Below are 16931 nucleotides of genomic sequence, written 5' to 3' on the forward strand. Positions count from 1 at the left end.
AATTGAATGGTACAGGGTATTGTATATGGCATTTTCAAACCTGAGAGGAAAACATAAAACACTGCTTTCTAGGGCTGTAATCTCCCAGTCGATTAGTCAATTGTTGGTCGATACGTTCTGGCTTGACCAAAATTCTGATTGGTCGATTTTTTTGCCGTGTTCATTTCATCAGTTTTGCCGCGTTCATTTCATTCGTTTTGCGCGTTCGTTTCATCAGGTGGAAAGCACTAATTGCTAATGGGGGTGTTTTCAGAGCACCGCTGTTTCACAGGTAACAGTCTGTATTCAGAACACCCCCCTTGTTTTCACTTCTTTTGGATTAGCCCAACCACCGGAGAAGAAAGACAGATTGAAGAAAGTAGGCTACTAGAAGGTTTGCTGAATATTATTTATTTAATTGAGAGACCGTTTAATTCATAGTCAGTCCTCCTCTACCATGTCAACAAAGACATTTGCAGTGTGGTAGCATTTTTTTTTTTTAGAAGACGGAAAAAAATTATTGGAGCCTAATGCGCAGTGCCCACTGTTTGTATTATTTTTGAGCCTATGCTTTATTTTTCAGTTATGCACTTTATTTCATTTTTGCTCTTGATCTGGTTTGTTTAATAAATAATATTTTTTTTATTCAAATGGACGTGCCTTTTGTGTTTAAGAGTAACGTTAAAAGCTTTATGTTAGTCTATTCGTGTCTCAGCCGCGAAGTTGCGCTCCTGTGTTCAGCCTCGTCTTGTTAAGTTTCCCATTAACTTCGTAGAATCCGAAATGTGCCAGGATGTCCGCTTTTCCAAGCTTTGGGTGCGTTTTTAACATAGACAGTATATAAGATGGACACAGCGACCCCATAGACTTCAACGGAGAAAAGTGAAGCCCATTTGAAGCACTCACTTCCTGATCGCCAGGCGAACTGCGCAGGCTCAAACTGAGCTTGAACACGTGAGCAACGTGTCTGACAGCTGTCAGTCTTCTAGTAGCTGTGCGGAGAGAAATCTGAATCATTCCCTTCCGAATCTCGCAGAGACGGAGAGCGTGAGTATTAGCTGTCCATGACCTAGCAATAGGATCAACTTTATCACTCTCTGTGGGCTACTCCCTTCACTTTATCGGACTTAATGCCTCCACGTTCCCCCGATTGCCTGCGAGCTTCTACACCGGTCTATACGGTAATTTCTCTACAGTGCGACAGAGAGTCGCGTGAGTTATGACGCAATCGTTAGCCTATTTTTACAAAAACGGCTTCTACGGGGCCATAACGTAAGGTACAAGGTAATGGAGCCTTTTATACATTGTCGAGTTTCTTTAGAAATAAATAATGGACAAATGGAGTCTTTGGACGCCTCAGATGTAAAGTTATTCGCTGTCAAAGTGACGCAAAAATGAATGGGAGTCAATGGAATGCTAACAGCAGGTGAAGTTCTGCTACAATGGCGGCGCCCGCGGAGGCTTCAGTTTCCGGCGGATGGATTACCCCCTTGGTTTTTAATTACCCGTCTATCGCGGTCATCTCCCTCCGCCTCAGCCGTCTTGATTGTTGTTGTTGTTATGCCCACGAAAGTAACTTTATTGTCCAACTCAAGGCCAGAAAATAAACAGTGACATAATCGATTATGGCACTTTGCCGCATCGATGCTGAATCGTGCATATCCCGCATTGCGATGCATCGCCGAATCGATTATTGTTGACACCACTATATTTTAATCACAAAAACGAACGTTTGCATCAAGTGAAAGCATCAGGCACATCGGCTACCTACATAAGCTGTTTTAAATTTAAAATGTTCAATGCCTTATCGCGCTGATGTGACCGAGCCCGACCCGAACCCGAACATCATTTCTAAATATCTGTCCGGGTACCGGCGGGTCCCGTCGGGCTCGGGTCGGGTATCCATCCTCTAATTCCATGTCCAAAATTCCACAGGACTGCTGTGGCACGTGTCGAATTCTATCGTTTTTTTTTTTTTTGGTACTGTAATTAGAGATGCACGATATATCGGCCACCATATCTGTACCGGTATATTTTTTTAATGGTCTCATTATCGGCCCGATAAGAAAATTAGGTCGATGTATTAAAGCCAATAAATAATGGATTATTTATTTCAGCTGAGACACTTCAGATGCTCACTGTTCACTGTTATGGTTTTTAAATTGTTTGAAATATGAATGGGATCACTTCGAAAAGGAAAATGCATTTAAGTGCAACGCAAATCTGTGAGAACACTGTAAAAGAATGTACTGAATTTTTCGTACACTATGTTTTAGCGTGTTACGGGAAGAGCAAATCCAACCACTACATGACTGGCACATGGAAGTTTGCTTGTGCATTTGCAGCCTTTTGTGCAATTGTACGATGTTCATTTTATATCTGATTTATCTCATATAGGATGTGTTTGGTTACTACAGTTTGGAATGCTGTAGTAAAGCGTTACAGTTTACGAATGGTTATCTTTATCTTCAGTGCACACCAAACAAACAGCAATGCACAACATTTATAACTATATGTTTATATGGGACTGTCATATACACTATTGTAATACAATTATGTGAATTCTTTGGTTTTAGTTGCCATATTTTAGTGCGTTATTGAAGGAAGAGTTACACATTCTGAGTATGTAACTTAGTTTAACTTCACTATCTTTTTATTCATACATTAGTTGAAGTGAAGTATAAGTTGTGATATGTTTATGTTGCATAAATATCTGATAGGATGCGTTTCGTTGAGAATTAATCTGGTAACAAGGCGCTTCAGTTTACTGGTGTTCATTCAGCTCTTCACAGCTAGCGCCCACAGCTAAAACAGCAATGCTGTTATTTGAAACTGTAATAATCATTTTAGATCTTTCTTTTTCAAAAACTTTTCATTATTAATAATAACTAGCAGTTTTATTTTTCTTATTTTTTATCTACAACATGGTTTAATTAAAACAATTATTGTCTGTGCATTGGCTATTCTATTTATAGCACATGCGTTTTGATTCTTTATAAGTATTGTTGTCCAATAACTTGTTTGCATTACTTTTAAGGCAGTAGATGTGTTGTTGTTGTTTTTCTTTTTTGGTAAAGTTGGCCATAGTTTATCTTACACTGGTTCAAACTAGGCTACTGTACTGTATTTTGGTATATGTTGAAGTGCTTGGAACATGCACTTCAGCATAAGTGAGATTTAGATGTATCGGCCAATATATATATATAATTTATAGTGTTTCAAATATAAAGAATTATCGGTATCTGCCAAAATGTTCATATCGGTGCATCCCTAACTGTAACTAAGCCAACAATAATCACCTCATTTTCTGAATGAATTCAAGCAGAACTTGTTTTTCTCCCACAAAACTTCTCACTCCCACTTTATATTTTTGTAAAATACCATGACGCCATTTCACCACTGCTTTAGTTTCCAATCTACTCTGATGTTTCTGGCAGTAAAGTGGCCTTTTCTCTCAGCTGTGTGAGAAACCGGCCTGTTTTAGTCAGTGGAAACCAATCCTCAGCGCTGTTGTAAGGTTGGCCAATAACACTCTCCCCTTTTCTGTCTGCCGAAATCATGGTGCTGCAAGTCACATGGAAAGCAATTCATCCCAAAGGAATAAATATTTTTAGAAAGCAATATGATGGCCAGAAATAATGAATAGCATGTGATATGTAAGGCCTTTGTTTTAAAAGGGCCCACAGTCCTGCTGTGAAATGCTGAATCCAGCCATTGTTTATTTTACACTATTCACATAAACTATGACATTTTCCTCTTTCAACCGGCCAAATTTGAACCTTTAAAACAGCATTATCCTTTGTTCTCTGCTGATTTCTCGAGTAGGTTGAAGAGATTCTGTGACCCACATTCTTTGCAGAGACTGTCATTAATTCACACTTTCATGAGCCAACGTTCCCTGCATTTTATCTTCTGTCTGTGAAGCTGTGATGCATGAGGTCATGTTCGATGGATGTAGAGGCTGGTTTAGGTGACCTTGCTCAAATTTAGCCAGAAGCATGGTACTTTGTTAACAGCCCCCGCGTTAGCATAGGCTCTGCCTGCTCAGCCAGCTTGACAACAGGACATGACAGGCCTGTGGGGTTAACGCAGTCAAGGGTGCAGTACTCGCCTTCAGAGCAGCCGCTTGTCCAGACACTCCTCCCTGCACCTGACATATTTTGTGAGTTCAGCTTGGAGAAAAAGTGGCAAAACGCTACTTCTGAAAGCTCCCTCTGGATTGTGGAGTCAAATGAGGGCAGCGTTTTTTTTTTATAAGATAACTAAAAACACATGAAAAGGTTTCACACATAGCCAGTCAATTGCTTCCAGCTATGTTTCCATCCAAAGTTGTGAATTTAACTTGTGCGCAAAATTGGAATTTCGTATAAAACATTTGTGAATAAAGCACCGTTTCCGTCCAGTGAGTAGAAGAGAACAAAATTGTCACTTCCTGATAAGCGGGTACTAAATATATAACTTGGAAAAGGGGGAGAAGCCACTGTATAGCATAACGTGTTGTACATAAGATAATGTTATCTTGCTTTCGGAGGCAGATGCTGCTGTTTGGGAAAGCAGTTGTGTAAGACAGTTCTGGGAGGGAATTATACCGAACCATTTTGACAACAGACTTTGACTAAGGTTTCAGAGCAACCAACAGCATTTCAGATGCTGTGCAAAAAGATATTTCCGCTGGTTAGTCCAGTTATGCCGTCCATCGCTCAGTCACATGATTTTTTTTGATGCGCATCGAGGAAATTAAAAGGTAAATGCGTTTCCATAGTTTATGCTCACGTTTTCTAATCGGATAAAACATTTATCAAAATCAAATAAGCGCATACACTGTAAACAAAAATGCAAGTTTTTAACTTAAAAAAAGCAAGTTTCCTTGTTGCCTTAAAATGTTGAATTTGTTGTAATTGAAAATTTGAGTTAATACAATGAAGAAGAATGGTTTAATAAACAGAAACTCAAAATAGTATGTTATCTTCACACATTAGTTATCGAAGTTGATTTGACAAAAGATAAAAAGTTGTGATAACAAAATAATGTTTTACAGTGTATGTTTTTTTTTTTTATGTGCGTTTTTAGAATTTATGCCCATCTTAGCGTTAAAATGGGGATAAAAAAAAATAGGTGGGTGGAAACATAGCTGATGATGTTTAAGCCACTGCGTTTGCACATTGTTTTATGAATGCATAGTATAGACTAGGGCTGGGAAACTCTGGGCCTCAAGATCCACTTTCTTGCAGAATTTAGCTGACCAAATTCATCTGTCTTTGACTTTCTAGTAAAGCCGCGGTCACACTAGACTTTGAGCCTGTACAATTTGTGATGTGACGTCACTCTCTGCAGCAGCAGCTTCTTTTCTGTAAACATAAATTTAACATTAAACATTAAAAAATGTGCGTTCCTTCAATTCAGACAATTGACTGTTCGCAAAGACCCGCCCCCCTTTGTTACTGTCGCTATGTCCGACAAGTTACGCCACTCTCACGCCACACCATGTTCTCACGCAGTGAAAAATACATCGTGGAGCAGAGAGGACACTGATAACACGCTGACAGACAGGACAGACCAGCTTACTTTTGATATTAAACATATTAAACAAAGTCTCACCTTTCAAATTTGGTAATTTTTTAAAAGAAATTTAAACAATAAATACCGTTTTGTGACTCTTTAATGTGTCTGACAGATCGCTGTAGAGCATCAGTTAAAGCTGCTCGTGAACCGATCATCTTTTCCTTCTAGTTAATTTATAGCATCAAATAAACATGAATGAACATGAGGAATGCTGTTTTAACCGTGGAAAGGCGTCAGACTCAGTGCACTCCGTTTATCAAGTTCAAATCCTCCCATGTTAATCTACTAACTCTCCTGACTGCTTTGTCGGACAAAATGGCGGATGGCGAAGTATGATTGGTCAGATCACCTGTCAATCAAGCTCCCTGCGAAGGGTCAATTGGTCATGCAGTGACAATTCAATCTTTTTTTTGTCACAATTTTTCACGTGATGTGAATGTGCAGGTGAGAATGTTTCAAAATGCCTAGTTGACTGTTTAAATTACCGGGATGCACATCTCTAATTTGCATGCGCTTGCGTTTCTGGTCTCAGTCGTTCGCATGTGTATGAATCAATCAATGAAACGCAAAGTGTAGTGTGAATCTATAAGTATATCTTCAATAAAAATAATAGTTCACCCAAAAGTGAATCAAGGATTTTTCTCCTAAGTCAAGTGTTCACACCAGCAACTCCACCGAGTTTGACAACAACACTTGAATGCGAGTACGTTTTTTGTAAGCAACATTTTGAGCATAAAGCTGATAACATCGTGTTTTTGTCAAAGACTACGTCTGAATCAGATTCAATACAATGATCAAAACATAGATAGCATAGCAAACTAAACAAACTTGATTCCAGCGTTTAGTTGACCCTGGTAAGCGCTCAGTCACAGTTGTGAACAACAGCGTTCTTCCATGAAGGGGTTTGACATAACAACGACTTTGTTTTCAGGTGGACCGCTAAAGAACTCGACACACACGTCTCCCGGACATCCTTTTTGAATTTAACCAATCAGATGAGGACTTTCCAGTTAGGTGTGCCATATGCATCAGATGTTCAGTCTTTGGGCGTGATGTTTGAGCCTGAGACTGGCTCAGTCCTAACCACTTCCTGGGTCGACATTACACTCATTAGGCCGTTTTGATTTATATGCGCTGTTAATTGTTGATGATCGCATTATTTTTCATATGCATCTGCTTACATATGAAATTGCTCGTTTCTGCTGCTTCTTTGCCTGTATTTGAGCTGGAGATTCTGTACTCGTTCAGGAGATGTGTAATAGCGCCCTTTACCTTATAACAGTGAAAACACTGAAAGCCGTAAAATCCTGTCAATGGCAAGGGAAGAGTTTTTTCATAAAAGACGAGATAAGGCCGAAAAATAATTAAAATTAGTTAGCATCACCCATTGGGTCATTCTTATATATTTTTAAATGTCTTGCATGAACTTCTAAAACCTCAGTTGCCCGTGTATGGCTGTAAGATTAATCGAATCCAAAAAAAAAGTTTGTGTTTACATAATATATGTGTGTGTACTGTGTATAATTATTTTGTATATATAAATACACACACATGCATGTTTATATTTATTTATATATAAAATAGTTATATTTATATATAATATAAATCATATAAAAATATATATGCACTATATAAATGCAAATATTTCTCAAATATTTACATGCATGTGTGTGTATTTATATACAAAATAATTATACACAATACACACACATATTATGTAAACACAAACTTTTATTTTGGATTCGATTAATCACGATGCCCGTGCTTGTTCACATAGACCAACAGGCTGAGTACACAACTAAACCTTCAGTGCTTTTTTTATCTCAGGCTCCATTTACACTTTGTATTAACATGCGACCTGTATCTGGATGTTGTCCACATACACACTGAAAAGACAAGTGTAAATGCGCTTCTGAACGGAATGTCATCCGCTCAGCGTGTCCAGGTTCGGAGGTAGCCGAGGACGCATTGTGATCGGATCTCAGTAATTGTAAAAGCAATCCAGCCATCGTGTCTGTATTCACAGGTGGACGTCACACAAAACCCCGTCCACTAACTCTCCCCTCTCCTTTGCTGCAAGTAGCTGTGTGGTTTTGCGATACAGTGGAGTGCGAAGTAGCCTACATCGCAAATATACTGAAATGTTTGCTTTCGCACCCTTAAGTTGCAGAACCATTCTTTTCCTGTAAAGAACGCGCATTTTACCCACCACAGCTGGAAACGTTCTCGGACCCATACGTTTCTCTGCACCGTTTCCATTACGGCATCTATCCACATTATTAGTACTTGCTGCCTCTTCATCCTCCTCATTTTGCGACATTTGTAAAATGTACCATTACTGATTTATTTTTTTAAACACCACTTCAGGTCGACTTTGCACCGGAGCCATCCTTTTTTTTTTTTTTTTGCAGTACGAGATCCGATCTGTTATCCAGATACAGAAGCCACTTGATGTGGACAGGTGTAAACGCACCATATCCCGATTGGCTTATGATCCGTTCGGCTTGATCGCATCACGGTGATCGCATGTTAATGCCGAGTGTAAACGCAGCCTCACTCGTTCTTGTCCTCAGCTGGTGGATTGGTGGTCTGTAGCCTGAGATGGGATGCAGAGAGGGAGATTTTGGGGGAAGGGGTGTAGAAAAGTCTGCCAAGCTGTAGAATAAGCACGGCACCCTGCAGGGACGAGTTCTCTCTGTAGACTGACTCGGTTTTAAAATTTAATGGCCAAGCAAAATGCCAGACGGGGGCTGTTCTGCTTCCACGCCTGCGTGGCGGACCGTAGGTCAACGACGGGGTTTGAGGGAAAAGGGCAGCCGCTTAATGCGAAGAACAAAACAACTTATGTTTAGTTCTTCCTCAACAGTCCTTTAAATTGGCTTATCAGAGTGTGTAATATGTTTCACAGCTGGTGAGAGGATGTTTTCCTCCATATTTTTTTTTTTTTTTTGCATTCACTGTAGCATTTCATCACTCTTCATCTAAACCAGTGCTAGACACTTGTCCTGACATGTCTGTTATGGATTTCAGGGATTGATGACTTGGGATAATGTGGAGAATTTCACCACACCCTGGCAAAGCGTTTTACATGAGAAAGGCGGTTAGTGACAGTTTCTTTTGAAACACTGGGAGGGATGGCTGCTAATTACTGTTGTCTTTAATGAGACCATTTAAGCTTCAGTTTAGGGCTGCAGCTAACATCTTTTTTTGTAAGCGCAAACATCTTGATTCCAAAGGTAATGAGATCCCTAATCCTGAATATATAACTTTTCCCGCACACTGGCCCAGACTGGTAGGTGTAACTACAATTCTGCAAAAATAATATTTTTGCATTGATGGCTACTAAAAGTAATTGTGTATTACAAATTGTATATTATATCATTATATTATAGTAGACATTTTACTCCATTGCACTAGGGGTTATGCACCTCATTACGACAATGAAACTATTTAATTACAACATACTGTTGATGAAATTATGACAAGAAAATAACTTCTTGAAAATGAACAGGGACAGCTGTGCATCACCGCAGCTTATCTTTAGATAAATAGATTGCTTTTCAAATTAAATGACACAAAGATTATCACAAGGTAAGACTTGGCTATATTGTAATTGTTTGATGTTAAATTCATTTAGCAGCACTTTTCCAATGGCCGATGAATATGTGTGACTTCAGATGTGTCACGCGTGCATATCATAATGCTTGTTTGGTGTGTTTAGAAATAAATTGTTGTGAAATGTTCTGCTGCAGCATATGTTACTGTAGAGAATGGATGATAAAATGTGGTTTTGGATTGTTTTGTGTGGGGAAGTAAAGAGAAAACATAATCGGGAATGCCGTACCAAAAATGCAGATTCTGAGTCCAAGTTCGGTCACAAGTCTTTTTATTTTTTATTTTTATGCAACTTATGTGTGACTCGTGGTTCAATCTCTGATTACAACTTGCAGCTCACAAAAGAACGCAAATGCCTTGATGAACCTGATGTGCTTGTCTGAATGTATAACCATTGCGCTCTTCCCGCAACAACAACGCTGAAACACGGGCAACTAAACACAAATAATTTACAACATTCTATTACATTAGTGTTTTCATTATAATGTTATTTATGGAAGATCTGCGCTGCACATCTTACACCTTTTTAGTGTTTTAATTTTCATAGTGATTCCAGGCATAACTGCACGTTTTCAAAGCCATAGTTTCAGTCTCTGGATGGCATCCTAACGCTAACCAATCAGACCCGCGATGCTCGTGGTATGTTCGAGTAGTCGTGCCCATCCCTATACTGATCTTTTTTTTCTTTTCTTGTTATAGAAGTGTTTAATAAATAACTCTTGGTGACACAGGATGAGGTTTTTATTGGGTAAGCAGGTGGTTGATAGAACTGCAACATTACAAGACAGTCAGACAAGCCAGTAACAAGTTTGTGATTAATTTTACTGGCAAACAAATTAATAATAGTGAGTGATCCAGTGCAGGACAAGATGAAACGCTAACTAGAACATCGTAATGATGTTCATGCCGTACTCTTAAATTAAACAACAAAGCATATTTCCAGCCAATTTCACCTTTGACATTTTACCTATATTTGCATTTCATATGGAATAATTAATGGCATGTTAGTCACGTATCATAAGGCAGTCTTGAACTGCGGTACACGCTCTCTAGCCGTGTCTGAGAGCCAATCGTGAGCGTTTACATCTAGCTGCCCTGCAATCCCCCTTGTTTAACAGCTTGAGCAAACCTTGTTAAACAAAGAATACATTACATAACATCATTACAGCACAGTAATTGGAGTTACATGGGAATTGTGGTTTAAGTGACTATTCTCAACTACAGTATGTCAGTTCATGCTGTTAACAACTGTATTTCAAATTTTAATGTATTCTGTTAATACATCGATTGCTATCATTCAGATTCTGTCATTAATGTGGGGAAATACTTGCATTTATATCTGATTACATGTTATAATCCAACTACAGTTACTGTTCTCATAAAAATAGCATTACATGTAGCCTAGGATTTTAAACCAACAAATATTTTATCAAAATGAATATTTCAGGTCAAATTATTACGCTCCCTTTCTCTGTTGCAGTCTGTGGTTAATGCACATATGCTCTCGCTCATTTGATGAAGTCTTTGATGTTTAATAGGGATTCGCTTGCTGTCAGGATGAACCTTTTTGCAAAATGGAAATACTTTTGTGAATTTAGAGATGAGAATATAAACCTAAACGTTATGCACTATGGAAAAAATAACTCTGAAGCACATTTAACAACGTATAATAGAATAAATGTCACAGAAACCTACATTTTTAGTTTGCAAGATAAAAATACACATGCACTACTAGTTCTGCCAGCAGAAATGTCGCACACATTTTTCCATCTTTATTGTGGATCATTCACTGTGATTTCCGCCATCTGACTCTGCACATGTAGTGTTACCAAATAATGATCTGACCCACAGATATCTTACTAGTCCACTCTTACAAACACGAGCGCCCACAACAGACTTGTTCTCGTGTGAGATGCTGTTTGGAAGGGCATGACATTGTAAAAACTGCAGGTTTACTTTTCATCCTCTCCTATGGAGGAAAGCCATTTGTCTGAAGCTGTTTCATTTTCAGCAGGGTGAGTTTCTCTAGAGATCTGCTGGGCACACGGTCTCATTCTCTCTTCTTTGTTCTCTTTTTTTTCCCTTTTTTTTTTCTTGTTTTAGCATTTACATGGTTCATTCATTTAAGGTGTGACATTTAGCCAAAATAATAGGGTTGCCCCCGACTAAAGATTTTCATAGTCGACTGTTAGTCGTTTATTTAAGCCATTAGTTGATTAATCGGGGAGAAATACTAAAGCATAATAATAAGCATTTAATATATAAATTAAGTGTTCCAGCACGCATGAAGCTTGCCGCAACAAAACCGGCAGACATTTCTGAACAATTAAATAATAATTATATATATATATATATATATATATATATATATATATATATTATATATATATATATATATATATATATATATATATATATCCTATAAATAACAGCATTATATATGGACGTAGAAATTAAATGTGTAAGTGCAGTACTAATTTAGCTTCTGCTCAACACGAACACTTAAAAATTGTAATTATATTAGCCACTTTACATAAGTCTTGTTTGACGTCGCACATCACCTTTTTGTGGTCATTCTTTACCCTCTCGAAATGTTCCCACACTTTGGATTTTGTCCCCTGACATAATACCGCATGGACCAGCCGTGTTAGAGATCGGTCACTGCGTGACTTCACAAATTCCTGTGAATTTTTCTTTCTTTTTTTTTACCCGACTGATTAAAGTTTAGTCGAAAAAGCCTTTGCTCGTCGACTAACATTTAGTTGAATATTAGTGGGCAGCCCAAATAAATAATTCATATTCACAAGTCTCAAATACTTAATACCTTCTTGTGATATTAGTCATTTAGCTATATTTATAAATGACATTGGGGTTACGGTTATTAGTAGGACTAAGATTTCAGTCAGATCGAATTGGGATTTTTGTAGGGTTTACAAGATTTAAATGAGTAACTGTGCTCTTGTGTTGTACATTTTCAAAACCAATTTATATAATGTATGATTTAATTACATGTATAATGTTATAACCGAAATAATTATTTAGCTGCTACTATACATTATCATCAAAAGTAGGACCAAAATAAACATCTGTATTATGAAAAATTGCAATTCTGATGTCCTTTTTTTTTTTTTTTTTCACACCACCGACTGTCACGGGTATGGTGCGGATGAAGACAAAGGCAAAGGCACAAAGCTCCAATTCAAACTTTTACTAAAATAAAGCTTACACAAAACGGAAACACTCACGATACACTGTAACATAATCAAACAAACATTAGCATAAACATTGACCGACAACTCAAGGGTGAGAGACAGGAACTTAAATACACAGATGAAAACGAGTGACGACAGGTGATGATGATGATGATTAACAAAGACTAATTAACTAAACAGGTGACGAAAATGAACTAATGAAAATGACGACAGAGATGATGAAAACACTGAAGATGGAAAACAAACTAAAAGTCCATGATAAACAACAGAAAACACATTAACAATGTGACAGAACCCCCCCCTCCCCCCAGGCGCGTCCTCGCGCCGTAAAACATCCAAAGGGGTGGGAGGGTGGGCGCCCTGGAGGCTGATGAACAGGTGGCCGATCTGGAGCAGGAAGCCTCCAGGGCGGAGCAGACGGACCCTCAGGCGTCCATGGTGGTGAGGACCCTTCGAGTGGCCACGGCGGAGACGACCCCTCGGGCGGCCATGGCGGTGAGGACCCTTCGGGCGGCCAAGGCGGTGAGGACCCTTCGGGCGGCCATGGCGGTGAGGACCCTTCGGGCGGCCATGGCGGTGAGAACCCTTCGGGCGGCCATGGCGGTGAGGACCCTTCGGGCGGCCATGGCGGTGAGGACCCTTCGGGCGGCCATGGCGGTGAGGACCCTTCGGGCGGCCATGGCGGTGAGGACCCTTCGGGCGGCCATGGCGTTGAGGACCCTTCGGGCGGCCATGGCGGTGAGGACCCTTCGGGCGGCCATGGCGGTGAGGACCCTTCGGGCGGCCATGGCGGTGAGGACCCTTCGGGCGGCCATGGCGGTGAGGACCCTTCGGGCGACCATGGCGGTGAGGACCCTTCGGGCGGCCATGGCGGTGAGGACCCTTCGGGCGGCCATGGCGGTGAGGACCCTTCGGGCGGCCATGGCGGTGAGGACCCTTCGGGCGGCCATGGCGGTGAGGACCCTTCGGGCGGCCATGGCGGTGAGGACCCTTCGGGCGGCCATGGCGGTGAGGACCCTTCGGGCGGCCATGGCGGTCGTGTCGGCAGGGCCTCCACGATCCCCTCAGAGGACTTATTGCCCCCCCCCAAAATTTTCTTGGGGAGGTCAGCACTGGACTGGACCCGCGGCGAAGAGGACTCTGAGCTGACCGGGGCCAGCGGCGAAGGCGGTCCTGGGCTGGACGGGACCAGCGGCGAAGGCTCTGGGCTGAACGGGACCAGCGGCGAAGGCCCTGGGCTGGACGGGACCAGCGGTGCAGGAAGCTCTGGGCTGGACGGGACCAGCGGTGTAGGAAGCTCTGGGCTGGACGGGACCAGCGGTGCAGGAAGCTCTGGGCTGGACGGGACCAGCGGTGCAGGAAGCTCTGGGCTGGACGGAACCAGCGGTGCAGGAAGCTCTGGGCTGGACGGGACCAGCGGTGCAGGAAGCTCTGGGCTGGACGGGACCAGCGGTGCAGGAAGCTCTGGGCTGGACGGGACCAGCGGTGCAGGAAGCTCTGGGCTGGACGGGACCAGCGGTGCAGGAAGCTCTGAGCTGGACGGGACCAGCGGTGCAGGAAGCTCTGGGCTGGACGGGACCAGCGGTGCAGGAAGCTCTGGGCTGGACGGGACCAGCGGTGCAGGAAGCTCTGGACTGGACGGAACCAGCGGTGCAGGAAGCTCTGGGCTGGACGGGACCAGCGGTGCAGGAAGCTCTGTGCTGGGCAGCGATGAGGGCTCTGTGCTGGGCAGCGATGAGGGCTCTGTGCTGGGCAGCGATGAGGGCTCTGTGCTGGGCAGCGATGAGGGCTCTGTGCTGGGCAGCGATGAGGGCTCTGTGCTGGGCAGCGATGAGGGCTCTGTGCTGGGCAGCGATGAGGGCTCTGTGCTGGGCAGCGATGAGGGCTCTGTGCTGGGCAGCGATGAGGGCTCTGTGCTGGGCAGCGATGAGGGCTCTGTGCTGGGCAGCGATGAGGGCTCTGTGCTGGGCAGCGATGAGGGCTCTGTGCTGGGCAGCGACGAGGGCTCTGTGCTGGGCAGCGACGAGGGCTCTGGCGCAGGGTCAGCGGGCTCAAGATCTGGCTGAACGCGAAGATCTGGCTGGACGCGAAGATCTGGCTGGATGTCTCCCACAGTGAGTGAGGAACCACACACCCAAAGTGCTCTGTCCATAAACTCAATAAAAGGTCTATCTAAGTCCCTGAGCAGCAATATCTGGGCTAGTGGATCATCAAGTCCTCTCCAGAACCGTTGCTTCAAAAACTCCTCCTCCCAGTAAACATCCTGATGAAGATGAAGGTAAACTTCCACCAACTCCTCCAATGAACTCCCATTCTGATTGAACAGAAATGCCTCCATAGCGTTTTCCTCCATAACTTTTTGGTCGGTCAATCTGTCACGGGTATGGTGCGGATGAAGACAAAGGCAAAGGCACAAAGCTCCAATTCAAACTTTTACTAAAATAAAGCTTACACAAAACGGAAACACTCACGATACACTGTAACATAATCAAACAAACATTAGCATAAACATTGACCGACAACTCAAGGGTGAGAGACAGGAACTTAAATACACAGATGAAAACGAGTGACGACAGGTGATGATGATGATGATTAACAAAGACTAATTAACTAAACAGGTGACGAAAATGAACTAATGAAAATGACGACAGAGATGATGAAAACACTGAAGATGGAAAACAAACTAAAAGTCCATGATAAACAACAGAAAACACATTAACAATGTGACACCGACATTGTGTCTTCTCTCTAGCATAAATTCTTTTAAAGCATGCATAATGTGTAATATGTAATTTTATATTGACCTTTTTCTTAATCGACCATTACCAATGACGTTAAAAAATAACATTTATTTACCGATTCCGATATGGCCTTTGATATAAGATGCATCACTAGTATGGAGGTTATTTACATATGAAAAAGTACAGTGATTTTTCAAAAAAAAAAAATGTAGCTGACCACATTAGAGGTGAGTAAGGAACTTTTTATTATGTGGATAAGAATGGAAATTCTGAGTGACTACAGTTTTGCTTCAGATGGAGTTGTGCTTCCTCAGCACTTCTGAATGCCACTGAATTAACATTGTTCTCTCTCATAACCATGCTTCTTAAAAAAAAGATAAAGGGAAATAATTCCACCCAAGCACCTCTTTTTATTAATATTAAAGTTTAGTCAACGTTAAATGAGACCCCAGTTTCCAATTTATTTTGCCACTTCAACGCCTCATCGCTAACGTTAATAACTCCTAGATACTGGATTAGGGCTTTAAGTGAACTAGGGGAATGTTAAATAAGCAGAGCATTTGTTAGCTCTTCATGGACTGAACATGATTAATTACTTGAACTTTTTACTAAATTATTCCCCAATTATTGAAATGTTTGTGAGGGAATTGAGAATGTACTGACCGAAAGTATTGTTTTAAATCTGTATTTTTCATTACTTTAACTATACAGTATTCAATATTATTTCCACTGTGTATCACATGCTCAAACATTGATTCTGATACCCAGCAGATACAAATATGTGCCAATCATCATGGGAATGGCAACGTTTAAGATAACTCCATTCTTCCAAAAGCTGTTATAATGATTATAATAGTAAGTAACAATACTAATATTTAGTTCAGTCATGAAACTTTACATGCAATATGCAAGCCATGTCACCATTACCTTGTGACACAAGCTGATTGGCCTTTGCTGATTCAGCAGCCAATGCGATTTCTTGCTCAACATTGCTTTCTCAACACAGACTATTTAAATACCGGTAGTCTTGTTAAATAGTCTGTTTGCAGTTGGCTAGTCCTGAGACAGTTCCTCTGTAACGCTCTACCTCCCCCAGCTCCACCTGCTATGGGATTTATGAACGTCTATTCATGCAGAATATGCACCAGCGTGCCTGTGTATCTAATAGCAGTAGCTAGTCCATATTTGCTCTGCAGACCTAATACTATTTACACATATTTAAAAATGTAATTTATTCCTGTGATATGTTGATTTGGTTCTCAAGAAATATTTTCTTTTTATCAGTGTTGAAAACAGTTGTGCTGCTTAATATTTTTTGTGGAAACCATGATATTTTTTCAGGATTCTTTGAATAGAGAGTTGAATAGATTTTTTTTGCAAAGTAATAGTCTTTACTGTCGCTTTTGATCAGTTTAATGAATCCCAGACTGACAGATGCTGCTGCTGCATGAGCTAAGCTATGTAAATGCGCCTGTATATGCTGTATTGCTGAACAGCCTCCGGGCCTCCTTACGCATGTCTTTCTTTGGTAAAGGCCACCCTTAACCCTCTGGAGTCTAAGGTGTTTTTGGGGTCCTTGAGATGTTTTGAAATGCCCTGATATTTTTATTTTTTTCAGTTGCTTATAAACATATTAATGGCAAAGGTGTAATTACACTCTATTTAGCACGAACATGACTATCATAATATGTGAGCAACATGTATGTACATGTTTGCATTTTTGAGAGAATATTATTTATGCGTGGTTATTCAAAAAACTCAAACTTAAATGTTCTGATATAAGACCACAAACGACCAACTTCACATATTCCCACAATACTGT

At 41.1% G+C, this 16931-nt stretch overlaps 1 protein-coding gene across 9 annotated transcripts in view; it reads left to right on the top strand.

The window, feature by feature from the left end:
* dipk2ab (divergent protein kinase domain 2Ab) overlaps positions 1-16931 on the top strand; it is a 45257-nt gene that overhangs the window by 11236 nt on the left and 17090 nt on the right. For 2 of the 9 annotated variants that reach the window (XM_079600955.1, XM_079600956.1), the window contains exon 1: positions 15081-15336. The exons of the other annotated variants lie outside the window; for them this stretch is intronic. The gene's annotated coding sequence lies outside the window, so the exon portion shown is untranslated. Of the gene's footprint in view, positions 1-15080; positions 15337-16931 lie in introns of those variants that run through there. 9 annotated transcript variants of the gene reach the window in all.

The sequence above is a fragment of the Phoxinus phoxinus genome (genome assembly GCF_949152265.1).
Source record: "Phoxinus phoxinus genome assembly, chromosome: 24".
NCBI lineage: Eukaryota > Metazoa > Chordata > Actinopteri > Cypriniformes > Leuciscidae > Phoxinus > Phoxinus phoxinus.